The 24,085-nt window shown below is 35.0% G+C and overlaps 1 protein-coding gene and 1 pseudogene across 1 annotated transcript in view; one reads left to right on the forward strand and one right to left on the reverse strand.

Annotated features, from left to right (window-relative positions):
• Positions 1-24,085, reverse strand: part of GRIK2 (glutamate ionotropic receptor kainate type subunit 2) — a 533,321-nt gene that overhangs the window by 405,863 nt on the left and 103,373 nt on the right. The gene's annotated exons all lie outside the window — the stretch shown is intronic.
• Positions 4,458-4,983, forward strand: LOC118856418 (annotated as a pseudogene).

Below are 24,085 nucleotides of genomic sequence, written 5' to 3' on the forward strand. Positions count from 1 at the left end.
GGATATTGCCATTTAGCCTTTTCTAGCCATTTTGCAGTTGAACTCTCTTCTATGTCGTGTGTGTGTGTGTGTGTGTATCTGTGTGTATCTGTGTGTCTGTGTGTCTGTGTGTTCTACGTAGAGTATGACCTTATTGAAACCAGGGATTCTCTCACTTTTCCATCTCTAGTATTTAGCATAAGGCTTGGCACATAGAGAGTGCTCAATAAATGACCTTTGATATATACTGTAGAACATGTGAACATACAATAAGACTGAAAAGGGAAGCTGGAGTCAGATTGACTTTAACTGACAAATAAATGGGAGTTTGCATTTTATTTCCAAGAGGAAGTAGGAGCTACTAAAGCTATGTGAACATCGAAGTGACATGGACATAACCTTTTGGTAGCTGCATAGATGATGGATCATAGAAGAGTGTAGATACTTCAGTAAAGAATATCAATAAGAAGGCTACTGTAACAGTGAAAGGAAAAAAAAAGATAAATGCTGTAATTAGGGGGTAGTTGAGTGAACAGAGAGAAGTGGACAGAAACTAGAGATATTATAGAGGCATAAGTGATTATGGCAGCTAGGTGGTTCCTTGCATAGAGTACTGGGCCTGGAGCTGCAAAGACCTGAGTTCAAATCCAGCCTCAGACACTCACTAGCTGAGTGACCCTGGAAATCAATTAGCCTCTGTTTGTCTTAATCCACTGGAGAAGGAAATGGCCAACTACTCCAGTATCTTTGTAAGGAAAATACCAAATGGGGTCATGAGTCAGGCACTACTGAGAAATAACTGAGCAACAACAGTTCTAATGAACACTTAACTGAGACTTGCTGTGGAAAGGGAATTTGGAAATGGTACAAGTTGGAAATATGGTAGCATCGGAGAAATCAGAAAGAGTAATTTAGCCAATTATTCTATGTGGTAAAAATCAGAAGTTTTTGTAGAAATTTATTTTTAAATACTCCGGATGAATAGTTCACTTTTACGTTGTGGAGAGATGGAAGAAATCAGTATAATTTTTGATTCTACAGGCTCCTGTTCTCTGCAACAATCACTAGAAACTACTCTTAACTGTTTTGTTCTTTATGCTAATGGAGGTTTGACAGCCACTTACTGTCAAAGTTACTAACAAAATATGTGGAAAATATCTTCCAGAGTGGATTACTGAATAATAGTGCTTAACCACAAACAGATCCATTTTATAAAATTGTTCTTGCTCCTTGTCTCTTAGCACTTCTGTGTACAGTTTATACAATGTTGTCTTGAATTTTGCTTTGTAATTCTTCCCTAGTTTGCCTCTTGTCTGTTTCAGTAACAGAAGTGAAATAAATGTCCTTTTGACAAAAGCACTGGGATTTAAATTATCCATTTGTAACAAGGTCTAATCTAGCCCTCAGTTAGATTTGACATAGCCTATAACACAATATTGCCATAATCACAGTTACTTTTCAAAGAGAATTAAACTTATTTCCTCCTGCCAAAGTCTCTGTTGCCGTCAACAGCCTACCACTCAAGGCCCTTTAAAATCTGGCACTAACTTCAATTCGATTTAACTTAACAATAGTAAGTGCCTATCCTTCCATGTGTACTTCACTGCTCTAAGTGCTTTCTGACTATCGTTCCAGATTTATCTCATACTGCTCCCCCCTATATTATTCTATAGCAGAGTTCTTACCCTGGGGTAAGATATTTTTATATATTTAGATAATTGTTTTTCAATATCATTGGCATACTTTGTAATCCCATGTAATTTTTTTTATACATTTAAATACAGTATTCTAAGCAGGGGTCATTAAGGCTTTACCAAACTATCGAAGCAGTCCATGACACAAAAAAAAATTAAACACCACTCTTTTGTGCTCAGGACAAAATGGACTACTTTTATTTCCCTCCGTTCACTCCTCCTCCATCTTATTTCATTCAGAGCAGCAAATCTGCAGTAAGAGTAGCTGAAGATTTGCAAAACAGTGGTTAACCAGATAATGAAGACCTCAAAGTAATGATAACAAACTTTTTTTAAAAAAATCTGCCACCCAAATAAATATCAAAATAGACTATTAATAGTTGGAGATCTATTGAGCAACTCTCTTTTTCACTTCCTCTTCCCCCCTTCCTTTTTTTCCCCTCTCAATCAATACCTGTCTATCTCTTTATAATGAATATTACAAACCTTAAGTTACTTTTAACTTCTATGTGGCCCTTTCTTGTTTTTTTTTCCTTTAATGCAAATCAAGGTCTTCAATAAAAACAAAATTTTCAACTCTACCTTCTGCCCTCAATGTTTTTTTTTTCTTTTTTAAATTAGGTAATAGAATTAATAACATTGTGTTTTATATTCCCAATAGATTTTTTTAATAGCATGGCAAAAGACTGCTTAGCTTTTCTTTTATTATTGGTGTCAAATATCTTGACATTTCATTCATGGAATTCTGTTGATCTAAAAAGTCTAAGGTCATTTACAAATAATTTGCAATTAGTTACAAAATCCGTCACTCAATAGTTGAACAACTAATTGCAGTTCATACACTGAGTCGTTCACTGTCTTTATAGAATTATGACAAACACATTGTCTCTACTCTTAGAATAGTATTTGTAGATTTCAGAATCAGAAAATCCCCGGCAGAAGTAATGAGGCTATCAATTGTATATATTTCATTTTTGAATGATTGCTTTCATATATTGCCCCCATGCAACAGAATGAAGGCACCCTAACACATCAGAAGTATTTCTTGCATATGAAAAGATTATATACTTTATCCACCTAACCTCCAGAAGTAGTGAACTAAGTGGTAAAGAAATTCTTTACTAACTTGGCATAGTAATCAGCAAATGATAATTCAATAAGTTTATAAATTTATTTATTAAGGTAAAATGCAACCCAAACAGAAAAAACACATAACAAACAAACAAATCCTAGAGAGGTAGTATCTAATTTATCAAGATTAATAAATAAATCCTATGATTTTATCATCAGTATGTCACACACACATACACACACATGATGAATTAAGCATGCTATTTCAACTCTGCCAGAATAAAGAAATGGATATTTTATAAAGCCTTCACACAAAGGGAAAAAAAACCTCACTTTTCTAATTAAATGCATAATCATGGATGCAGATCCATGTTACGGATTCTAAATGGCTTCTACTTTAATGAGCCATTTGAAATGAAATGGTTGCCTGCAATTAGACATCTGCAGTCCAAGGAAAGCAAGCCAACTATGCAGCCTGGCTGCCAGAATTACAGTGCATTCCTCTGCAGGACAATGGAAGAACAGATAATTGTAATTATAACATATACATCCTTAGTGTTCTGTGGTTGAAAGAGTATGCACAACAAGGGTTCTTAATATATTTAATTGCCGATAGCTAATAAATGGTTGTCAGAAAGAACTGCTCTTTAATGCATCCCACTTCCATTAGCAACAGTATCACCACCAACTGATGATATTCATCCTATATGCACCTCAACACAAGGACCTAAATGGTTAAAAAAAAGACAATTAATTGGGAGTTCAATTTCTTCTCCTTTCAGATTCAGCACTGTTTGCTTGGTATTAAATCTTGCAGTCTGTGGATTTCCCAATTTAAAGACAAGTATGATGGACAATAAAGACCTCATTTTGGCCTTAAGGTGACTTGGGGTTTTTAAAAGCTGTGCCAGCAATTCAATATCTGCCAGGTTCTACCAAACTAGGAAAGCTTTGAATATGGGATCACCAACAGACTACATGTCTGCACTCTCAGACCAGTCTAAAGAGGTTTATCACCTGAGGTCTGGTCATCAAGTAATGATATTTGGGGGGGCCACAGAAATTCATTTGATATGTAAGATACTAAGAAATCAAAGAGTAGTGATCTACATTGGAGGGAGCATTCATGAAACTTTAATTACAGGTCTTTTGAAGTACAGAAGTCAAATCTGCCATAAATCATTCAGAGAACAAAGATATGTTTCTTTCCTGAATGATTCAGTTGTTACAAGTTCCTGGTCTATTTTACTAGTCTGGGAACCTGAAATCTCAAGGTTTGTCTCCAATATTAATGGATATAAGCTATAATTGGCAAAATCCACAAATGGCCTTACAGATGTAAGCCTGGATTTAGTCTTTAGACATGACATAAAGATGAAATACACATTTGAACATATGCATATGTGGGTACATTATGCCTATAAATCTATAACTATATGAGATCTACTATAGGCCAACAAGCCTATAAACACAGAAGATCTACTCTGATGCATCCTCCTGACACAAAGGTGATTCAGAGTTCCTGAAATCTACTGAAAGCATGAGCTCTTCTAGGTCCTATCACATTGGAAAGGTTTCTAGTACAAACCTAGGAACCGACCTTTTTGAGTAGGGAGAAGTTCATCACTATAAACTGAACATTTCCTCCCATCACAATACTCTTTAAAACATCTCCCTCATTTGTGGGATGGTAGGGAGTGAGTTGGTAGCACCATGAAGGCCTCAGGCACCCTGAGTAAGGTAACTGGACGCTGCCTGTCTACTCCCAAGAATCCAGTGCTGCCTTTTTATCACGTGCTGATCTTTGCTCCTAATCATGCTGTAGCAAAATCCCAATTCTGGTACTTCATTTTCCAGCTGAAAAAGATGAAGAAGTCTTCTGGATAAATTGTATACTGTGTACAGGTCTTTGAAAAGTCCCCTCTTAGGGAGAAAAACTTTGGCATCTGGCTATGCTACAATTCCAAGAGTGGGACCCACAACATGTTCAGGGAGTACAAGGACCTGATCAGTGCTGGTGCTATCACTCATTGCTACCAAGATACGGGAACCCATTATTGTGCCTGGGTCCACTCCATCCAGATCAAGAAAGTGGAAGAAATTCCTGCCAGCAAGTGCCCCTGGCCCATTGTCAAGCAATTTCAGGACTTCATAATCAAGTTTCTTTCTGCCCCACAGAGTTCTGTGTCACCAGCATAAACCACGCTTTACTACCAAGAGGACTAACATGTTCATCTAAGTGCAAAGACAAGAAGACACCTGTTTTATTTGATCTGTTTAAATACATTTCTCAATTGGAATAAAAGGACATCTCCTAAGGCATGTCATGGTGTAAGGTGGTGGAAAGGGATTATAGTCTGCATTGCTAGATCCACAGCAATGGAAGAAAAGAAATTCTGAAGCATTAAAATATATAAACACTTTATAAAGTCTAAGTATAAATTCACCTTTCAATTATTTGCATGCAACTATCCACCCTGCACAAACATTAGATCCATTGGGGCATGAAGTGTATCATTATTATCTTTGATATGTCACTCAAAATTTAGTACATTGTTCTTTATGTGATATATATTTAATAATAGTTGTTTAAATTTGCTCTTTCTGCCTCCAATCCAAAAAGAATTGGAATTTGTCTTCTACTACAACATGTATACAAGAAATTTACCTGTTAGACTTTATTAAATTATTTTCATTTTGCTCTCAGGAAAGCTGTACATTGGCCAGACAGAAAATAAGAGGGAAAAAAGTGAAACAGAGGCTAGATAAACCCCAAGGCATTATGACTGAAAGGTGAAAGTATCTATCCCTAGAATAAAATTAGGCCACAGAAAATTTTGGGGAAAGGTGCAAGATGGAAAAATGATCAAGTTCCCCTTTCCCCACATCCCCCAGTCAAGTCTTCACAATGTTGTTTTCATTATTGGATGTTTTCATTTGAAATATGAAAAGAAAATGAAGCCATACCAAAGATAACATTTAAAAAGTTTCATCATTCTTAGATTATATAGATTATACATTTCTCTTCCCTACTTAAATAGTTAATCAAGAGACATTGATAAGTCTCCACACAACATTTGAAATATAAATGGATATGGATTTTTCTTGAATTTTTCTACTCAGTTACTTTTGTATGTCATTGTGTCATTAAACTAAATATCAAGTAATTTGGAATGAAATGTTTATCATTAGCTCAAGAAAAAATTTTGAAGGAAAAGAATGCATCTCCTCCCCACCCCCATAAAACACAAATACCTATGATGCTTACAGCTGATTTGTTATAGGACAAAATTTCATCTGTGAAAGAAATCAGAATTTAAATGATGGAACCTAAGATTGTAACTAAAGGAGTTTCAACAATTTTGTTTTGCTTTAAAGTCTTTAAGAGAACAATCTAGCAATGCACAGTTGGCTATTAATAACATAAGTGGGAAGACATTTTCTCAAGAAGAAAAATGATACACCTACAATACTTCCATTTGATTCCGCTGTGCAGTTACTATCCAAGGAGCTTCAGAATTCTAGTTACCAAAATTATAATAAATTTTAAAGCTCTCAAATATAATTTACTCTCTTATCTTTCTGAGTGAACTTTTTCCTCCTGAAACTTTAAATAAAATGAAACAAGAGTCTACAATTTACATTTCAAAAACACATTTACTTCATGAACTCCCATTTTTTCCCACTGTTAATTTATGGTGAAGGCAGACAGTACTAAAGAGTAGGAACCAGGTGTGGGACATCAAATAAGCACTTGCATAATTATGCATCTCTTTCTGTTCATTGTTCAAACATGCAATCATTAGTGTAGCATATTTGGCAATATGGTACCTTCTATGTGTGTTTTAAACTCCATCAATAACAATTCCTCTCTTTATTTCCAGATACTTTAGCCATCAATGTAACAGCCTTTGATTCTGTTGCTGTCTAAACAAACAATTATGAATGTTTATGCTCTGTGCTGTCACACTTGATTGATTCCCTGTTTGTCAGCATATCTACATTACAAGTTGATTATCAAAGCTCAGCTCTAACGAATTCATGAGGACATTATGCATTTGTGGGATTTGTAAGCATTAAAAAATGCTCCCATTAGATGATAAAGATTCAGTTTTAGTAGTTTCTATTGACTTCTGGGCAATCACTGGTCTAATCTTCTGAATCTATAGATGATTTTACCCAGTATTTCTTGGCTGCCTATTAAAAGCACAGGGCAATCAACTGCAACCACATTTAATGAGGATTCAATGTCTTCTATGGATGTTCTTTGCATAAGAGTTTATCCAACAAATAAGGACTGTTCTTCCTACCCTTCCATGAAAAGGAAAATCACCATAATTATCCAGGGCTTACCTTTGTCTCTCTATATGGATGTGTGTGTGTGTGTGTGTGTGTGTGTGTGTGTGTGTGTGTGCATGGTTTGTTTTCAAGTATAAAGCAAACAAAAAAAGAAATCCTCAAATTAAAAAAAACAGTTACTACAGTCTACATCAACTGGCTCAGGCTTAAACTTAACTAGTTTCATTATTCCTTTTCACATGTGAAAAACACATATGAAAAGAACCTCAATGAAAATTGAATATGTGACCACAGTAAAATTCACAATACAGAATATATTTATCTTAATAATGTAAGAAGTTTTCTAATTTTTTTTCTGTTGATTTAAGTGCAATTGAGTGATTTCATATAACATAATTGGATAATAAGATTGAGACATTGGGGTACAGTGGAAAGCATGTTGCTTCTAGACTCATCAGACCTGTGTTCAAGTTCTGCCTCTGACATTTGCTACTTGTGTGACCTTGGTCAATTAATTTGACAAAATAGCAGATTGATAGCTGAAAAGGATCTCAGCAGCCATCTGTCCAACATATATGTGAAAGAAATCCCCAATATAATATATATGATAAGTGGTTTCCAAACTTTGCTTAAAGACTCCAAGGAAGGTAAACCTATCATTTCTTTAGGTAACCCATTCTACTTTTTGGAATAGTTAAATGGTTAAAGACTTGTTCCTCACCTTAAGGCTAAATGTGTCACTATGATTTCCAACAATTGATGCTAATTTTTTCCTCTAGAGTGAAATGGGACAAGTCTAGTTCCTCCTCCATTTGACAACTCTTTAAATATTTAGAGATGGTTATCACATCTCCTCTGAGTTTTCTCCAGACTAATGCCTAGTTCTTCCAATCAATCAACATATGACACAGATACTGGCTGATCTCTTCTGAACTCTTTCCAGCTTATCAATTTACCATCATCTCCCCACTCTCAACAGGGCCACAGTTTTCTCATCTGTAAAATGAGATGAGATGACTAAGTTGTGTCTGAGGTTCCTTCTAGCTCTAGATCTATGATCCTATAATGTTATTTTCAAATCAGAACAGCTCCTTGTCAATACCTGGTATGAAATGATACTCTGTAGCACTGGAAACTTGAAAATATTGAAGAATAATAAAAATAATAATGTACATTATTTTCCACATAGTAGGCACTTAATAAGTATTCGTTGGATTGAATTATACCTTTAAGAAAAGCAGAGATACATAAAGTGTATATTGGAGCAAAACTTTATTACTGTCATTCTTACCACTATATTATCTGTTACAGCTGTTAGACATTTACCAGTTATTTTACTGATGAAGAGAAAAATGTTTCTCTCTCTTACAGAGAAAAATACTCAATCATTTTGCCTTTTCTCCATCCAAAGAAGAGCAAAGCATATACATGCACTAAATTTTCAACTTCATAAAAAATCTTCCCAGCTGCTGAGTTGTATCTTCCCATATTTTAAAAGCAATATATATTCAGCTCTCTAAGGTTATATCTATGTGAGAAGGCAAAGAAGACTGGGAAAAAAGGGGAAGAGGGAAGCAGAGAAAGTGTCAGAAATTAGAACATGAATTTCTTTCAAGTATTTATGCAATCCCACTAGGCCTAACCTTCAAAATAGGAGAGAATCAAGAAAACAAATATTGTCCAACAATTGCACTGTTTGGAGAGATTTCCACCTTTACTACCTCTGCCATATATGATTTAAGAGTGAATATAACATAACATAACATTTTCTGGACTTCCCTATGTAATGAGTATGCTGATCTCACCATAGCACAAAAGCCAAAAACTAAAAATTCTTTCCATGTCTTATGTATGAATGCACCACAAAGAACTTTGTATTTATCTTGTGATACTTACAATAGTCTACATTATACTATAGTTATTGGTGTACTTATCTTTTCCTCATTCCTAAACTAAACATTTCCAGACAGGTAGGACTATGTTTTATTTATTTTTGTATCCCTCATGGCTTCTAGAACAATGAAAGCTCAAAAAATATTTGCCAAATAAATTATTTGAATGATTTAAATACTAGGAAACTTACAGAAATTGCATATTTATAGATCTTTGAGGGGATAGACTATTTCATTTTTGCCTTTATATCAATAGTACCTAGTACAGTACCTGGCACTTAGTAATCACTTAATAAATGCATATTGATTGATTGATGCATTCATTCATTCATTCATAGGACTTAGAGCTAGAGAGGACTTCACTCATCATCTAACTGAACTTTCTTATTTTCACAGGTGAGGAAAATGATACCCAGAGTGATCACGTGCCATGTCCAAAGTCATAAATGTATTAAGTAACAGAGCTGTTATCTGAACCCACATTTTCTGATTCCCAGAAGCATGTGCACACTTAGGTATGCTCTCATTCACACACACAAAAAATTAATGTAACCTTGAAAAAAGACTATTAAACTTGGAACCAGTGAAACTTGAAGTTAAGCTCCATCCCTGACACATAGAAAACTATGAAAATAGGTCAGTCATATAAATTCTCTGAGCCCCACAGGGTGAGTAAAGCATTTTGTAACCCATAAAATTCTATTCAAATATTATTAACAACAACATTATAGTGATTATTATAATATTTAATATGGTATAAATAATATAATAATGATAATAATCTAATCTTTTTCTACTGGCTTCAGATAAAAATATTTCTTGGGAAAGTTCTTATCCTGTTATTTGACTTCTTCAATATCATATGCACATATAGATTAAAATAAGGGGTTCTTGTAGCTGAATAAAAAAATATCAGGATGTAAGTTCATCTCCTGTAGGCTCACTGAAAACATCCTCAGTTCAAACAACATTAATAGCAGACAGGACAGCAGGGATGAGCTGTACCTCATCCTATTGCCAAATGACTGATCTCTCTGATTGTATCTCTATAACTTAAAAGCTTTTCATTTCATATGGATTGGAGATTATGAGTATTTAGGATGGCTACAAGTAAGTAAATTATATTCTTAAATTTTTATGAATTAATGTTATAGTTGAGCATTTGTAGATAACACTTAAATCTTTGATAATGACCTAATTTCAGCACAATTCATTGTTTGAATTGTGTAGCAGAAGGCGAATTGTCAGCCCCAGAACCTGGCACAACAGGAGTAACTAGGCCCAGCCATTCCAGTGCAATGAGTGAGGCCCTGCTAGTGACTAGGCTCCTGGCATCCAGCACAAAAAGCTTGGGACAGTGCCCCATATGCCACAGAAGCAGAACTTCAAAAAAAGAGGGGGAAAAAATAAAAAGGAACCTGACTATAGAAAGCTACTATGATGACAGAGAAGATCAAAACACAAACTCAGAGGAGGACAACAATGTCAAAATGCCTACATGTGAAGCTTCAAAGGGGAATATGAATTGGTCTCAAGCTCAAAAAAGTCCTCTTAGAAGAGCTCAAAAAGTATTTTTAAAATCAAGAATGAGAGGTAAAAGAAAATTTGGGAAAAGAAATGAGAGTTATGCTGGAGAATTATGAAGAAAGAATCAACAACTTGAAAAAGAAGGCACAACAAGTGACTGAAGAGAACAACTCCTTAAAAAGTAAAATTGGCCAAATGGAAAAGGAGGTACAAAAGCTAATTGAAGAAAAGAATTCCTTAAAACTTAGAATTGGGCAAGTGGAAGCTAAAGATTCTATGAGATATCAACAATCAGTCAAGCAAATCAAAAGAATGAAGAAATAGAAGAAAATGTATAATATCTCATGGGAAAAAACAACTGACCTGGAAAATAGACGCAGGAGAGATAATTTAGGAATTAGTAGACTACCTGAAAGTCATGATCAGAAAAGAGCCTAGAGATCATCATTCAAGAAATTATCAAGGAAAACTGCCCTAATATCTGAGAACCAGAGGGCAAAATAGTCATTGAAAGAATCTACCAGTCACCTCTGAAAGAGCTTGCAAAACAAAAACTCCAAGGAATATTGTAGCCAAATTCCAGAATTATCTCATCAAGGAGAAAATACTGCAAGGAGTCAGAAAGGAACAATTCAAATATGAAGGATCTACAGTCAGGATTACACAGGACTTAGCAGCTTCTACATTAGAGAATCAGAGGGCTTAGAATACGATATTCTGAATGGCAAAAGATATTGGATTACAGCTACCCAGCAAAACTGAGAATAATCTTTCAGAGGAAAAAGATGGATATTCAGTGAAATAGGGGACTTCCAAACTTTCCTGATGAAAAGACCAGAGGTTAACAGAAAATTCGATCTTCAACTACAAGACTCAAGAGAAGCATAAAAAGGGAAAAAAGGAAAGGGAAAAAAGCCATGCTGTTCAATAATATTAAACTGTTTACATCCTTACAGGAAGATGATACTTGTAACTCTTGAGAACTATATCTCTATTAGGACAGTTAGAAGTAGTATGTATAGACAGAGTTGTGTGAGTATAAGTTAACATTGATATGAGCATATAAAAAATTAAGGGGTGGAAAAAAGGATTGTTCTGAGAGAAGAGGAAAAGGGTAGGTAGAATAGAGTAAATTACATCACATGAAGAGGCTTATTACAGTAGAGGGAAAGAAGGGAGGGGGTAAGCATTGTTTGAACCATACTCTCATTAGATTTGGTTTAAATAGAGAATGACATACACACTCAGTTGTGTATAGAAATTTATCTTACCCTATAGGGAAGTAGGAGAGGAAAGGGGGGGAAAAGGGAGAGGAGTGGGTAGAAGGGAGGGCAGAAGAAGTATGGGAAAGGGGAAAGAAAAGGGAGGGGAGGTTGATAGAAGAGAGGGCAGACTGAGGGAGGTAGTAGTTAGAAGCAAAACACTGGGGAGGAGGGACAGGGTGAAAGGAGAGAAAAAAGTATAAACAGGGTGAAAAATCAGATGGAGAGAAACCATAAGTATGAACATGAATGGGATGAACTGTCCATAAAATGGAAAGGGAAAACAGAGTGGATTAAAAACCATAATCCCACAATATGTTGTTTATAAGAAACACATTTGAAGTAGAGAGATACAAAGAGAGTAAAGGTAAAAGACTGGAGCATAATCTACTATGCTTCCACTGAAGTAAAAAAAAAGCAAGGGTAGCAATCCTGATCTCAGACAAAGCAAAAGCAAAATTAGGTCTAATTAAAAGAGACAAAAAAGGAAACTACATCTGGCTAAAAGGTACCATAGACAATAAAGTAATATCAATACTAAACATGTATGCATCAAGTTGTATAGCATCCAGATTTTTAGAGGAGAAGTTAAATGAGTTACAGGAAAAAATAAACAGCAAAACTATACTAGTAGGGGATTTCAACCTCTTCCTCTAAGAACTAGATAAATCTAATCACAAAATAAACAAGAAAGAAGTCAAGGAGGAGAAAAGAATTTTAGAAAAGTAGACATGATAGACCTCTAGAGAAAGCTGAATGGGGATAGAAAGAATATGGTTTTTTCTCAGTGGTACATGGCACCTACACAAAAACTGACCATTTGTTAGGCATAAAAATGCAGAAAGGCAGAAGTATTAAATCCATCCTTTTCAGATCATGTTACAATAAATATGTGTAATAAAGGGCTATGAAAGATAGACTAAAAAATAATTGGAAACTAAATAATCTAATCCTAAAGAATGAATGGGTCAAACAACAAATCATAGAAACAATCAGTAACTTCATCCAAGAGCATGACAATAATGAGAAAGCATACCAAAGCTTATGGGATGCAGTCAAAGCATTTTTAGGAAAATTTTTATATCATGAAATGCTTACATGGATGAAATAGAGAAAGAGGAGATCAATGAATTGGGCATGCAACTAAAAAAAGCTAGAAAAAGAACAAATTAAATATCTCCAATTAAATACCAAATTAGAAATACTGAAAATGAAAGGAGAGATTAATAAAATTGAAAATAAGAAAACTGTTGAACTAATAAATAAAACTAAGAGCTAATTTTTCAGGAAAAAATAAACATTTGGTTAATTTGATTAAAAAAGAAAGAAAGAAGAAAATTAAATTACCAGCATCAAAAATCAAAACGGTGAATTTACCACCAATCAAAAGAAAATTAAAGAAATAATTAGTAGCTATTTTGTCCAATATATCAATGTATTTTATGACAATAAATATGACAATCTTACTGAAATGGAGGAATATTTACAAAAATATAAATTTCCCGGATTAACAAAAGAGGAAATAAAATACTTAAATAACCCCATTTTAGAAAAAAAGAAATTGAACAAGCCATCAATGAACTCCCTAAGAAAAAATCTCCAGGGCCAGATGAATGTACAAATGAATTCTACCAAATATTTAAAGAACAATTAATTGCAATAATGTAAAAATATTTGGAAAAATCAGCAGAGTCCTACCAAATTCATTTCATGACACAAATATGGTGCTGATACCTAAACCAGGAAGAGCCAAAACAGAGAAAAAAAATTATAGACCAATTTCTCTAATGAATATTGATGTAAAAATTCTAAATAAAATATTGGCAAAGAGATTATAGCAACTTATCATGAGGATAATACACCATGGCCAGGTGGGATTTATACCAGGAATATAGGGCTGGTCCAGTATTAGGATAATCATCAGCATAATTAATCATATCAATAATAAAACTAGCATAACTCATATGATTATATCTATAGATGCAGAAAAAAGCTTTTGAAAAAATACAGCATCATTCCTATTAAAAACATTAGCAAGCATAGGAATAAATGGAGTTTTCTTTAAAATGATAAGCAATATTTATCCAAAACCATAAGCAAGCATTATCTATAATAGGGATAAGCTAGAAGCTTTCCAAATAGGATCAGAGGTGAAACAAAGATGCCCATTATCACCACTATGATTCAATATTGTACTAGAAATGTTGGCTTTAGCAATAAAAGAAGAAAAAGAAATTGAAGAAATTAAAGTGAGCAATGAGGAAAAACAAAATTATCAGTCTTTGAAGATGTTATGATGGTATACTTAGGGAATTCTAGAGAATCAACTAAAATACTACATGAAAGAATGAACAACTTTAGCAAAATTGCAGGATATAAAATAAATCCATATAAATCATCAGCATTTCCGTAGGCTACCAACAAAGCCCAGCAATAAAAGACAGAAAGAGAAATTCCATTTAAAATACCTCTAGACAATATAAAATATTTCAGAGTCTACCTGCCAAGACAAATACAGGAACTATATTAGCAAAATTAAAAAACACTTTTCACACAAATAAAGTCAGATCTAAACAAGCAGAAAAATATCAATTGCTCATGGTTAGGCCAAGCTAATACAGGAAAAATGACAATTCTATCTAAATTAACTTACTTATTCTGTACTATACCAATCAAACTGTTAAAAAATTATTTCATAGCCCTAGGAAAAAATAATAAGATTAAACTGGAAGAATGAAAGGTCAGGAATATCAAGGGAATTAATGAAAAAAAAATGCAAAGGAAGGTGGCCTAACCATATGAGATCTAAAACTATATTATACAGTGGCAATCATCAAAACAATTTAGTACTGGTTAAGAAATAGAGTGGTGGATGATAAATGTTGGAGAAGATGTGGAAAAATTGGAACACCAATGCATTGTTGGTAGAGTTGCGAAGTGATCCAACCATTCTGGAGAGTAATTTGGAATTATGCCTAAAGGGTTATAAAACCGCATATCCTTTTATCCATCAACACCACCACTAGGTCTGTATCCCAAAGAGATCATAAAAATGAGAAAAGGATCCACATGTACAAAAACATTTATAGCAGCTCTTTTTGTGGTGTCAAAGAATTGGAAGTTGTGGGGATGTCCATCAATTAGGGAATGGCAGAACAAGCTGTGTGGTATATCAATGTAATGGAATACTATTGTTCTGTAATAAATGATGAGCAGGTGGACTTCAGAAAAACCTGGAAAGTCTTACATGAACTGATGCTGACTGCGAAGTGAACAGAACCAGGACAAAAATGTACACAGTTACGGCAACATTGTGTGAAGATCAACCATGATAGACTTAGCTCTTTTTAGCAAAACCATGATCCAAAACAATTCCAAAAGACTCATGATGGAAAATGCTAACCACATCCAGAGAAAGAACTATGGAGTCTGAAGCATTTTGAAGCACACTGTTTTGTTTTTGTTTTTTGTTTATTCTTTTTTGTAGTTTTTCCTTTTTTCTGATTATTCTTTCACAATATGACTAATGTGGCAAAATGTTTAACATGATTGTACATATATAACCTATATCAGATTGCTACCTAGCTTGGGGAAGGGTGAGGGAAGAGAGGGAGTAAGACAAATTTGTAACAGAAAACCTTACAAAAATGAATGTTGAAAACTGCCTACACACAATTAAAAAAAAATAAAATACTATTAAGTGCAAAAAAAGAAAAAATAAAGAAAAGAATTGCAACAAATAGATATGTGGAGGAAGCATGCTTCAAGGACACAAGATGGCCTATGTGAATATGTTCAGGGGGAGAGAGTAGCTTAATATTAGCGAACAGCTATTAATCAGACCATGCTCACTTCATTCTCAGCTTGATTCACATTCTAGACTTCTTTACTTCCTCACCAACTGTCTTACGCCTTCTTAGACATCCTTTCCTACCCATCCGCTTCCCCCTATTAAAATATAAGCTCTTTGAAGGTAGGGACTATCTGGTTTGTTTGTACTTGTATCTCTATTGCTTAATAAAATGCCTGGCACATAATAAGTATCTGATAAATTCTCTATAAAAAGCAATTTAGGTGGAACATAGAATATTGACCTTGGAGCAATGCAAATAGTAGCATCCAAATACATATATAAATATTAAATGAAGAAGACACCTAAGATAATATTTGCCTACTTGACAATTTTGTTGAGTTTAGCTTTTCAGACTAATGGGAATAGACCTGTTAATGGTAAGAATTCCCTATCCATAAAATTTCACAATGTAAATCTTGTTCTTTATACTGACAATGCTCTCAATTCATGGAATTTGAACAGAAATAATTAAGTATTTCTAATTTGCATTTCCAGCCAGGCAAGGAAGTAGTACAGAGTATACTAATAGCCCTGGTCCTTGTAATAGGTATTTCTTTCCAGTTTTCTCAAGACTGATAGTGAGAAATCCTATTAGTTTTCTTCAGTAAGAGAATATGAATCCCAAGCACAATTTTTGCCAAACAGCAAAAGACTAGTATAGTGCAAAGAAAATCTGATTCAGAATAAGAAGATCGGGATTCAAGTCCTAGCTCCATATGCATGATGTTGGTCAAATAATGATTAATGTCTCTCTAAATATTATCATCAGTGAAATGGGAATATTAATATAAGCTATACCTAACACAGATGAACTGTGAGGAAAGTGCTATTATTTTTATTTTATAGAACCATGTCAGTCCTCTTCTTGCTCATATTATAATGCTAAAGAAATTTGCATTTCTGTCAGCCTAAAATAACCAGAAACATTAACTCTTATATAAGAAAAATTTTGAACTCACTGTGGGGAAAAAATGTTCTATATTGTTATTTTATGTTAGTGATTTTCATGTAGTAATTAAATATATTATACTAGTATTTGAGTCCATAGTTGGAAAAGTATTCTTAATTTTTAAGGTGAATTGTACATTTCATTGCAGAAGAATCCGATGCTACTTATTTGCCATGGGAACCTCCACTCTCATTTGGCAAGCCAAAGGAAGAAAGGGATGATGGAAAGAGAGAGCAATTTGAGGAATCATTTTTAATATGTTAGTAAACAATCAGCATTGTTGTAGTCATAGAAAGCTGTGTTTGGAATCAGGAATGCCTGAGTTCAAGTCTCACCTCTGACACATATGGACAAAGCACTTAATCTCTTACTGCTCTAGGATATTTTCTTTGTATACAATTTACAGAGAAAGTATTGACCTGCTTTGTTAAATGGAGTTTCTTCATCTTTGGGCTCCCTATACTAATTAAATCATAGTTCCAATACTTATCCTTAGTAGGCTTCATTCAATGTAAAAGAAAAAAAAAGATGAAACTTCAAAACTTTAACAGATTTGGGATGTGATAAGTGTAGATATTCCTTCTGCAGATATTGTTCATAATCCCTCCACATTTTCTCATCTTATGAAATTTTTGTCCATGCGTCTAAATTCTCTATTATAAAGGCTTTATCAGCAATTTATCAATCTATTTTGCTCCAAACTAACTACGTAACCAAACTCCTTTTGGAGCTGTGCATGTCCTGGATATTTCTTATACTGCTTTCTACCATTGTTGATAGACCACAGCCTGCTTCAATCCACCATTCATTTTTCCATCATCCTTTGGGTCACCTGAAATTCTAATTTTTCTGAGACTGTCATGTTTCATGATTCACAGACATATGGCAAGACCAAGAGGATACTGTTACAAAAAGGATAGGTTAGGGGGATGGTGAGCAACTTGGGTTTGTTGATAGCATTGAGTAATTTCTGAAATGCATTCCAGGCCAAATTTTTCCTCCTATGAGTTTTTACTTGTAAAATTGTCTCATAAATTCAATTATAAAGGGAAAGAAGGCTATTGTTATCTTCTCCTACTTTGGTGTTCAAATATAATTAATTCAGTATAAGTCCATATCAGAAATGTGATTCATACTATGTTACATGACACTATGAACTGGGACTTTTGAGTTCAACACACACTTCATAGGTATCATTCACCATTTATAAGAATATTCAATGACAGCCACTGAAACAATTCAGTGACCTAGAAAAAAATTCAGATAAATATATTTTCAAGTTCGTAGTAATTGACATACTCAAATTATTTTGCTAGATATTGTGCAATCTACTCTCATTTGAAGATTTTTGAAGTACTGTTCTCTATCATAGATTTTACAGTGGAAATTTTTGTCATTTTAGCTGACATGACTCATAGTTGAAAGTCGTTATGCCTACAGCAAACTTATAAATACTGTCTCTTATTTGCATGTATTTGAAAATTTTACTTTTGCAGTTTTCACAGACTGAACTTTTATGAAATAATAGACCTGCAAAGGAAAGGATAAGTTTTGTACTTAAGGAGTCACTACTTTGTCAGTTCTGTGCTGCATCTAGAGCTCACCCACTGTCAGCAGGGTGAAAGTTTAGAATTCTTGCATAGTATCTCATTCAGTGCCCCACATGGAAAATGGTATGTAATAAGGCTAAGTTAGCTGGACCAAATGGAGACTGAAACCTTATTACTGTAATTTTTATAAATAAAAAAGTAAAGGGAAGAGTTACAATGGTCACACCCAACTCAATATGCCCAGCTATCTGAGTATTATATAACATCATTGTTGTTACTATTCACTTTATTTGCTTGTTTTAAAATACCCTCATAATTTATGGGCATTGCAAATCCACATACAAACAATAAACTCAATGAAACCAAATCATATTAAAGCTAGCAGCCAAGAAGTTGACACCTCTAAGGTGTGGAGCTATAATTGAAGCTACATGGGAGACAAAATAATGAGTTTTGAGGAGCCGTGAATAAGAATTGGAAATTGATAGTTCATTTTAAATTAAAGTTTCAATGGGACATTATAATAGAGAAGTAAAAAATGTCATGAAAAAGGGAGATATGAGTCTAATGGAAAAATTAAGGATATATGATTTCCAGTCCAGCTTTCAAATTGTAGCCTTGAGTAACTGATCTTTTTGTGCTTCAGTTCTCTAACTGTAAAAGATAAACATTTTAATTTATAAATGGTGTTTCCACCATTACAATGTAAGCTCCCTGAGGATAGTAGATGTTTTTGCTTTTTATTTGTATCCCCAACATTCGAGGTTTGCCTGGCACATTATGGCACCATTGATTGACCACTTGCTTCTATGTCATCCTTGACTTCTCACTCCCACTCACCATACATATTCAATCAGCTATCATATCTTGTAATTTCTTTCTCCATAATATCTTTTGCAAGCATACCCATCCTTCCACTCACACAGCCTCTCATGGTTCAAGTCTTCAGAATCTCTCACCTACACCAGCACAACCCTCACTGGACTCCCTGACTCATATCTTTCCTAATCCCCTAATTCAATCTATCATCCACACAATTGCCAAAATGATATTCCTAAACATTAGTCTAACCCAATCTAATGCATAACTTTCCTAAAACATAAGTCTGATTCAAAATTCTCCTCATCCGTGCCCTTATATAAGTTCTACTGACTCTTTATTACTAGGATCAAATATAAACTTCTCAGTTTGGATTTAAAGATTGTCCCAGTCCCTTCCTATCATTCCAGTCTTTTTATATACAATTCCTCTCCACAAAGTCTGTTATCCAGCTATGCTAGCCTACTTAATGTCCCTCAAACATGACATTCCATCTCCTATTCCTATGCTTTATTTTATCAGCTGTCCCTCATGCCTGACATGTTCTTACTCCTCACCTCTGATTCTTGGATCCTGGCCATATTTTAAGACTCAACTTAAATGTTACCATCTTCAGGAGACCATTTGCAGTACTCAAGATTTCAGAACTTTCCTCACTAAGGCTACCTTCCAACTACTCTGTATGTGTCTTCTAAGTACGTATTTATGCATACCTTATCTTTTACCTCTGCCTCCCCCACTACCCAGTTAAAAGTAAATTCTTTGAGTGAAGAGACTACATTTGTTTTTCCTTTGTATCCCCAGAGCTTAGCAAAGCACTTGGCATATGGTAAATTCTTAATAAATGTTTGCTAGATTGATCAATGTCACAAGAATACAATGAGGACAAAGAAGATGGCAGATACCATTGCACTAAGTTCTTTCAGAGAGACACCACATAAGTAATAGGATTCTGAAAAAGATCTCTTTGAGAAGATAATGAGACAGAATAACATGCATGAGCTCTGTACAAGACAAACATAAAAAGCATTTCTTTTTTAATTTTTTTTATTTAGTTTTCAGCATTGATTTTCACAAGAGCTTGAATTACAAATTTTCTCCCCATTTCTACCCTCCCCCCCACTCCAAGATGGTATATATTCGGGTTGCCCTGTTCCCCGGTCAGCTCTCCCTTCTGTCACCCCACTCCGCTCCCATCCCCTTTTCCCTTTCTTTCTTGTAGGGCAAGATAAATTTCTACGCCCCATTGCCTGTGTATCTTATTTTCTAGTTGCATGCAAAAACTTTTTTTTTTGTTTTTGAAAATCTGTTTTTAAAACTTTGAGTTCCAAATTCTCTCCCCTCTTCCCTTCCCACCCAAACTCCCTAAGAAGTCAAGCAATTCAACATAGGCCACATGCGTATCATTATGTATAACCCTCCTACAACACTCATGTTGTGAAAGATCAACTTTATTTTGCTCCTTCCTGAACTATCCCCCTTTACTGAATTTTCTCCCTTGTCCTTGTCCCCTTTCAAAAGTGTTTGTTTTTGATTACCTCCACCCCCATCTGCCCTCCCTTCTATCATCCCCCTTTTTTTATCTTCTTCCTCCTTTTTTCCTGTGGGGTAAGATACCCAATGGGTATGTATGGTATTCCCTCCTCAGGTTAAATTTGATGAGAGCAAGATTCACTCATTCCTCCTCACCTGCCTTCTCTTCTCTTCCTACAGAACTGCTTTTTCTTGCCACTTTTATGCGAGATAATTTACCCCATTCTATCTCTCCCTATCTCCCTCTGTCAATATATTCCTTTCTCATCCCTTAATTTTATTTTATTTCTTTTAGATATCTTCCCTTCATCTTCAACTCAACCTGTGCCCTCTCTCTCTCTCTCTCTCTCTCTCTCTCTCTCTCTCTCTCTCTCTCTCTCTCCATATATATATATATATATATATATATATACACACACACACACACACACACATACATATATAGATATACATACACACACACACACACACACACACACACACATATATATATATATATATATATATATATATATAAGCATATTCCCTTCAGCTACCCTAATACTGAGGTCTCATGAATCATACATGTCATCTTTTCATGTAGTAATGTAAACAAAACAGTTCAACTTTAGTAAGTCCCTTGCAATTTCTTTTTCTTGTTCTTTTTCTTGATTACCTTTTCATGATTCTCTTGATTCTTGTGTTTGAAAGTCAAATTTTCTATTCAGTTCTCGTCTTTTCACTGAGAAAGCTCAGTGATATTCCTAGAGAAACCTCTATTTTATTAAAAATGCATATTTTGCCTTGGAGCATGATACTCAGTTTTGCTGGGCAGGTGATTCTTGGTTTTAATCCTAGCTCCTTTGACCTCCAGAATATCGTATTCCAAGTCCTTTGATCTCTTAATGTAGAAGCTGCTAGATCTTGGATTATTCTGATTATGTTTCCACAATACTCAAATTGTTTCTTTCTGGCTGCTTGCAGTATTTTCTCCTTGATCTGGGAGCTCTGGAATTTGGCGACAACATTCCTAGGAGATTTCTTTTTGGGATATATTTGAGGAGGTGATCAATGGATTCTTTCAATTTCTATTTTGCCCTGTGGCTCTAGAATATCAGGGCAGTTCTCCTTGATAATTTCTTGAAAGATGATATCTAGGCTCTTTTTTTGATCATGGCTTTCAGGTAGTCCAATAATTTTTAAATTCTCTCTCCTGGACCTATTTTCCAGGTCAGTGGTTTTTCCAATGAGATATTTCACATTGTCTTCCACTTTTTCATTCCTTTGGTTCTGTTTTATAATATCTTGATTTCTCATAAAGTCACTAGCTTCCACTTGCTCCAGTCTAATTTTTAAGGTAGTATTTTCTTCAGTGGTCTTTTGGACCTCCTTTTCCATTTGGCTAATTCTGCCTTTCAAGGCATTCTTCTCCTCATTGGCTTTTTGGAGCTCTTTTGCCATTTGAATTAGGCTATTTTTTAAGGTGTTGTTTTCTTCAGTATATTTTTCAGTATTTTTGGGGGTCTCCTGTAGCAAGTTGTTGACTTGTTTTTCATGGTTTTCTCACATCCTTCTCATTTCTCTTCCCAATTTTTCCTCTACTTCTCTAACTTGCTTTTCCAAATCCTTTTTGAGCTCTATCATGGCCTGAGACCAGTTCATGCTTTTCTTGGAGGCTTTTGTTGTAGGCTCTTTGATTTTGTTGACTTCTTCTGGCTGTATGTTTTGGTCTTCTTTGTCACCAAAGAAAGATTCCAGAGACTGAGACTGAATCTGGGTGCGTTTTCGCTGCCTGGCCTTATTCCCAGCCAACTAACTTGACCCTTGAGGTTTTTCAGCAGGGTATGACTGCTTATAGAGTTAAGAGTACTATGTTCCATGCCTGGGGGAATGCACCAGCTCTGCCACACCAGCACCTCCTTCCCCAAGAACCCCCAACATGGTTCTGGACTTAGATCTTCAGCAGGCTGTGCACTCCTGCTCTGATCCGCCACTTAATTCCTCCCACCAGGTGGGCCTGGGGCTGGAAGTAACTGCAGCTGTACTTCTGTAGCTGCCCCACCTCCGCTGCCCCCAGGCGGTGGCCAAACCAGGAACTCCTTCTACTCCCGCAGCTTTTCCCACTAACCTTCTCTATTGTCTTTGGTGTTTGTGGGTTGAGAAGTCTAGTAACTGCTGCAGCTCACTGATTCAGGGTACTAGGGCCTGTTCTACCTGGCTCCTGGTCTGGTTGGTCCGTGCAGGACATGCTAACCTCTGCTTCGCTCCACTCCCAGCTCCATGCAGGACTGACCTCACCCAGAGACCATCCGGGCTGTCCTGGGCTGGAGCCCTGCTTCCCTCTGCTATTTTCTGGGTTCTGCAGTTCTAGAATTTCTTCAGAGCCATTTTTATAGGTTTTTGGAGGAGCTCGGTGTGGAGCTCACACTAGTCCCTGCTTTCTAGCTGCCATCTTGGCCCCCCATCTTGGCTCCACCCCCCAACATAGAAAGCATTTCAAAAGAACATGTGAAATTTGCAGTTGCCTAAAAAGCCTTGTACATTCCAGGAAAAAAAAAGAGAGAAAATAGATAGAATTTGAGGAAAATTGTGCTGCTAGAGCTATAAAGTAGTTAAGAGTGTTAAAGTAGGATAGTACACTAAAAATACACTTTTAATGACAATTAACAAAAGTGAGGATTCAACACTTAATATCATTTGAAGTAAAGATTAGCAGTCAAGAACAGTAGCAAAGTTAAGGGATAATTTTCTGACCATTTGTCTCTTGAACTATTGCCCACAATATAAGAAAACGACAAAAAGAATGCATCTGGAATGTTGGGGAAATCCTATATGGAAGATTAATAGGAAAACATTGACAATAATAACACAGACAGAATAATTTGGAAAGGTTGCAATCTGCACCAGAAGAGAGAGACACTCCATGTCATAGAGGACACTAAATTATCCAAGTATGTTCATGGAAAGAGAGCACTGATGCCATACATTATACATTCTAAAATGACATTATGCAATAATCTAAAATTAACTAAGCAACCAGAAATTGCATATTATTATCCAAATTAGCATAGCAAGGGAATAGGCAACCACAAAAAAGTCTCATTACCTCACGAAAGGTATGAGTAGATAAACAATTTGGAAATTTGCTTTCTGATAAATTTCTTGAGAAATGTATGATACTGTGGGGGGTGGCAGGGAGATAGCAATCAAAATAATTTAATTGTGATCTAAGAAATGCAAATTCTAGGGTTTTTGACTGGAAGACTTCCGCACAATGTGAAAAGAACTCTTTCAGGGTTTTTTTTTTTAATCTAGGAGCAAAGTAATACATTGAAGTGGAGGAAGATAAAAATAGTTCATTTTTATAATGTTCTATACATTAACAAGTGCTTTTCTCACAAAATTATTAAGTAGATAGCATATGTTTTATTATCTCAATATCACTAATTCATAGAAATATAGATTTAGAGTCAGAAAACCTGAATTTGAATCCCAGCTATGCCATTTACTAATTATGGGACTTTAAGCCATTTAGCTACTTTGAGCTTCAGGTTTTCCTTGTTTGCTGAATGGGAATAAAAATACATGAACTCTCTATTTGAAAGAGTTGTAAGGATAACACTTAAAAATCTGTAAAGTATTATCAAGTTCATAGGCATGCATAAAGTGAGGGCTGGT

The sequence above is a fragment of the Trichosurus vulpecula genome, chromosome 7 (assembly GCF_011100635.1).
Source record: "Trichosurus vulpecula isolate mTriVul1 chromosome 7, mTriVul1.pri, whole genome shotgun sequence".
Classification (NCBI taxonomy): domain Eukaryota; kingdom Metazoa; phylum Chordata; class Mammalia; order Diprotodontia; family Phalangeridae; genus Trichosurus; species Trichosurus vulpecula.